The sequence below is a fragment of the Arachis ipaensis genome, chromosome B07 (assembly GCF_000816755.2).
Source record: "Arachis ipaensis cultivar K30076 chromosome B07, Araip1.1, whole genome shotgun sequence".
NCBI lineage: Eukaryota > Viridiplantae > Streptophyta > Magnoliopsida > Fabales > Fabaceae > Arachis > Arachis ipaensis.
In genome coordinates this window covers 6,988,599-6,993,453 of record NC_029791.2, presented here as the reverse complement: position 1 = coordinate 6,993,453, position 4,855 = coordinate 6,988,599, and the positions used below count along the sequence as shown (strand labels likewise).

Genomic DNA, 4,855 nt, shown 5'->3' with positions numbered 1-4,855 from the left:
ACAGTTAATAACTGTAAAAACTGTTTATTTGTCTTGAAGGTAAGTGAGTGTATTGGGTAATTGTATTTAAATTGTTAACTATCATGGCTTGCAATAAATGCAACTTAAAAGATCTAAAATCTTGATTTGATTATTTTTCGAGGTAAGCATCAAAGTAGTCCCTGAAGTTACCCTCGAACCTCAAAGTAATTCCTGAAGTTAAAAATTAGTCGTAATCGTCTCTGAAGTTGATCTCCGGTACTCATAGTGGTCCTTCCGGAGAATTTCGTCTAGCTGGCGCAACCGGAAAGCTGACCTGGCGTCGTTGGTGACACGTTAGCAGCGCAACAGCTAGCTGACGTGGCGCAGTAAACATTTTAGACTCAATTTGGTTCTTAATTTTAGGTTAAAAATCCTAACCCCCAATTGACTCTCTTCTCCTTTCTTTTCTATCGCACACACTGTTCTTCTCTACTCTCCGTCACACAAGAGGTGAGTCTTCACTGTCTTCTTCATCTTCGAAAACCACACGTTATGGCTAACACTAGCAACGCAGCTAAGAGTTCCAACAACCCACGATCATTTGGAAGCATCATGAGGATACATTTGTATGATATCTATGAATGTTACAATATGAAAGTTTCACCTTTTTCCTCAAATTGTTTCTCCTCCCATATAACAGTGCAAATAGTATCCCAATGATAGCACCAGAATACTCAGACAGTATTGCTCTGAATTAGTAAGAAAGAGAATAACTATGTTAAGTTCATAAATAAAAAATTAAAAATTTGATTTCAAGCATCACTCAACATGCGCAATACTAATATAATGAAGAAATAACTATATAATGATGGCAACTGATAACAATTGGTCAATGACAAACTGTAAATCAGTTATCAGGATTCTATGCGAATGAATTTCATTCAAGATGCTACATGGGTAAAAAGACATAGTTAAAGATTAATAATATGGCACACTAATCTTACAAACTAAAATTTTCTACAAGCATACTAAAACCAACCTAACTGGTCCACATGATCTCAGTCCCTTTCTCCGCAAGACAAAATAAGTGCTGTTATAGCACCATTTATTATGGATGACACAACCTGAAAAACAAATGGTACTAGTCAAGGACTGTTCATATCACTAAAACCTTTGGATATGAATATATTGGTTTGTATATAGCACTCTGCCCTAAGATAAAAACAGTTAAATTTACCTGTGTATTAGAAAGTGGCCTGCCCTTCCAAGGCTTTTGCAAAATCAAAAAGAGAATTGCTGCAGGAGCTATGCAGGCAAACAAGAAAAAAACAACCGAAGCTCCACTTTGGGTTAAGTAGCGATACATGGAGTATATTGACCATATCCTCATGAAATTTGCAGCAACATGAATAATTTGCAATGGTGTTTGTCTACAAATGGAAGATTATCATCAGCACGCTAAGAACAAACCCAGTCACTAATCAGTATGGCATAGTAGAATGTCACGAGACTTAGAAATTCCTGAGTACAATAAAGCTTTTCCCTTCTGCACCACATCAACTACACAAATCAAACAATATCTTTGTATCTTACCAGAAACCATATCCACAAACACTGAAACACACCATCTAAATCCAAGCTCTTCTTACTAATTTTGTCTACAAGTTAGAACCGCCCATTTTTAAATATTTTCCTACCAAACATCCAATATAATCTTCTTAATCTAGCATCCACTATCTTGTTCTCCCAAGACCAGACCACCCAAGACTTTCTTATATTATCATTATTAAATGATAAGTCACATAAAACTATATAGTCATGTCTTTCCTACAATAAATGATACACCAAATTTGTCCACAATCCACATTGATTCTTAATATTATCTTGTCTACTGTGTCAATGTGTCACAATAACATACTAGCACTGAGCCAACTACAAACACAAATCAAACTAATCTAGTACATATTAGATAGCATGGTAAGGTAGGAATAATCATCATAAAAAGTTTGAACCAGTGGCTACAATCGAGTTCTTAAAACAACTGAAACATTAAGATAACGACTACAATCAAATGCTAAAACATTGACGCACTAAAAAACACCATAAAGCAGAAATCTCCTATTCCATTGTCACATGATAAAACCCAATAATAATAAATATTGCCACAAATTAGAAATAATCGTTTAATAATGTGCATATCCAAAAGCAAAATATTAGAGAAATGGGGAAAATTTTAGGTTTTTCTCTTGAGATACAATTTTACCTTTTGAGGTTGAGGAGGAGAGCCTCGATCCACTGAGAATTTGTTCGGGGACATCATCGTTTACGGAATCCAATAGACGCAGAGAAAGATGACGATCGAAGGGAGAAATGAAGAGTGAAGAGTGTGACGGAGAGTAGAGGAGAACAGCGTGTGCAATGGAGAAGAAAGGAGAAGAGAGTCAATTGGGGGTTAGGATTTTTAACCTAAAATTAGGGACCAAATTGAGTCCAAAATTTTTACTGCGCCACGTCAGCTAGCCGTTGCGCTGCTAACGTGTCACCAACGACGTCAGGTCAGCTTTTCGATTGCCACAGCTGGACGAAATTCACCGGAAGGACCACTATGAGTACCGGAAATCAACTTCAGGGACGATCTCGACAAATTTTTAAGTTCAGGGATTACTTTGAGCCTCGAGGGTAATTTTAGGGACCACTTTGATGCTTACCTCTTATTTTTCTTTAAAATCCATTGATGAGAGTTTGAAACTTAAACAAATAACTACTTAATTTACATGAAGATGTATTTATATAAAAACGATAATTATTTTATTAAATCAATATTTTATTTAAATTGTTTAATATAATACATATTTATATTTTAATATATTTTTAAAATTTTCATGCTTTTTATTATATAGAATAACTGACGGTACACATTGAAAAGGATACATATTAGTCAATTAAAAGAAAAAAAGTTTGTTATTGCTAATAAAATGAGTTGAGATATTTTGGCGGGGTTGTTGTGAATGATGAGTTTTTTTGTTCTCTTCTTAGGATTATATAAGACTCACCCTAACTGTAATTCTATTTTGACGATTTTTAGCAAATTGATGGTGGTTCGATTTTAATGGTCTGGAAGCAAAACCAACTCCTCTGTGCGAGTACCAGTTTTCTATAAGTGCATTAAAGTGTCTTCGATTAGACTAAATTTAAAGGATTAAAATACAGTAAATTCATAAATTAGTAAATAAAATTCAGAAATTAACATTTTGTAAACAATTTAAAGAAATTAAAAGAAAACAATAAGTTACTTTCTTTTAAAGTAAAGAACTTCTTCATGTAAAATGGTAATGATAAAATACTGAAAACTAAATTCAACAGAAAAAAATAAAGAAATATGAATAACACTTAATGAATAAGATTAAATAAAATATGAAAAAATACAAACATGATGAAATTAAAAAGAATAAAAGAAGATGGAAGGAACCCTACAGAAAAAGGAAACTCGATCGCAAACTCAGAGATACGCTGGGATGTGAGAGTGCTTAGAGTGTTTTTTTCTGAGTAAAAGTTCTAACCCCTTTTTACTAAAAATCTCTAGTATTTATAAGCTGCCCTTACATAACGGTCAATTAAAATTACATTAATTACAATTAATTAAAATTAAAATAAATTACAATTTTGAAACACAACTGCCTTTGGTAACTGTTTCCACTACATGATTATAGATATTCTCCATGTGATTAATTATCCACTCCCATGTGATTAATTATCCACTAACCTTCTCACTTCTTTGACCACTCGACTAAATCTTTGAAAGTCTTCCTTCAAATCGAATCTCCTCGTCAATTTAACTTCTTCGATTTCAACAAAGCAATTCGGAAACAACTTCTGTGTCAGCAACTCCCAAACTTAGCCTCCTAAACACATTTCCTCGAAAGCCTATATTCAATATCTTTCGATTCAATTCCTTTCATATCGAAAATCAATTTTCGATCAACAAATTGCCCCTTTGGATTAATGTGGTTTCCTTTAATATCATTATCGAAAAGCAGAGCACTTAATCCAAAAACATCCGTTTTCACATTAATAATAATTATCATTAAAAACTTCCATTATCATTAGCCCACTCGACACGTCTCCCAAGAGTCACGCCCTCTCTCTTCACCATTCCATCTTCCTCAAGAAGTTACCTCTTTTCGTATCTTGTCTACAGTAACGGCTACAACAACACTTTAAAAGCACCATTCTTACCTCCATTCAATTTTCCTACATTCCATCATTCTCTAGACTTTCTTTACAACCTCAAATTTCTTCACAAAACTTCCAAATCTAAAAATGGCCGGCTCTTCTTCACAAATCACTCCTTCTGACAAAGGCAAAGGCCATGCATCAATACCACCACCTCCACCAGCTCTTCGCATTCTCAATCAGATTAATGATGAAATCATTGATGACCCTCACATTCAATCCAGTGACAATAGTATTTTAATTCCTTTCACAATCAGAACTGACACACATTGCTTCCTCGGACCAATTGAATCTCTGGAAAAGGTGAACAAGAAGTCTCTATCTTTTCCCAGTGCTGAAGGGGAAGATTTGCTGATAAATCAATCTTTCAACATTTCCCATTTTATCAACCAAAAGACGTTCAGGAACAACCCAAAAATCAGCCCACGAGGATATGATTTTACAGCCTGGTACCGACGTCTTGAACCCACCAAAAGTGCCAGTTGGAGAGCTCTAGGGATTCATGAACTGCTGAGACTCTCTCATTTCTCTCTGACTACACATCCCTGGATGATTGGGGCTGTTACATGCTTCTGGAACAGAACCACCAATAATTTCCACATTTCTTGTGGAATGATTGGAATGTCTCTTCTCGACGTGGCCGCAATTACTGGACTCCCTT

General features: G+C 34.8%; 1 pseudogene; it reads right to left on the bottom strand.

The window, feature by feature from the left end:
• LOC107606711 lies at nucleotides 492-2,392 on the bottom strand (annotated as a pseudogene).